General features: G+C 37.8%; 1 non-coding gene across 1 annotated transcript; it reads left to right on the forward strand.

Annotated features, from left to right (window-relative positions):
- Positions 1–367: 367 nt before the first annotated feature.
- Positions 368–440, forward strand: TRNAV-CAC (transfer RNA valine (anticodon CAC)). Its single transcript has one exon. It is a non-coding gene; the product is annotated as a tRNA-Val (tRNA).
- Positions 441–748: the final 308 nt, after the last annotated feature.

A 748-nucleotide genomic window follows, 5' to 3' on the forward strand; every position in this document is an offset into this window, starting at 1 on the left:
TAGTTTTAAGTGGTATCATTTCCACGAATTTAGTCATATAATCGACGAAGACTATTAGGTATTTGTAATGGTGTCTACTTTGGGGAAAAGGTAAAGTAATATTCACCCGCTTTTGCTAATTTTCTATGGAGATTAACATGGGTTTTTCGTGATTTTTCCCCACCGATAACTTAGAAACTACAACGAAGATACTTTTCGGAATTATCTTAAATTAACAATTAAGTATTCAGGGTGTGCTATCGGCCAGCTTGATCAAAACAATTAAGTCTAAGTATGTTAATTTTAGTTAATTACAGAAGTACGGCTTTGACCATCGTGATTGGACATAATAATTAGCTAGATCTCTTGGAAAACTCAGTGTTATTACGTATCTGTAGTGTGGTGGTTATCACGTCCGCTTCACACGCGGAAGGTCCCAGGTTCGAGCCCTGGTAGATACATGTATTGACCATCGTGATTGGACATAATTATTAGCTAGATCTCTTGGAAAACTCAGTGTTATTACGTATCTGTAGTGCAGTGGTTATCACGTCCGCTTCACACGCGGAAGGTCCTAGTTTCAAGCCATGGTAGATACATGTTTTGACCATCGTGATTGGGCGCTTGAATTAGCTAGATCTCTTGGAAAACTCAGTATTACCACGTATCTATGGTGTAGTGGTTATCACCCTAAATGATGTCTTTTTTGGCACTGGAAAAAACAGCATATATGGTGTTTGAATGCACCATTATATTTTAGAGTGCAAAT

This window comes from Phalangium opilio, unplaced genomic scaffold (genome assembly GCF_054372755.1).
Source record: "Phalangium opilio isolate 3A_F unplaced genomic scaffold, DU_Popi_V2 ptg000032l_1, whole genome shotgun sequence".
Classification (NCBI taxonomy): domain Eukaryota; kingdom Metazoa; phylum Arthropoda; class Arachnida; order Opiliones; family Phalangiidae; genus Phalangium; species Phalangium opilio.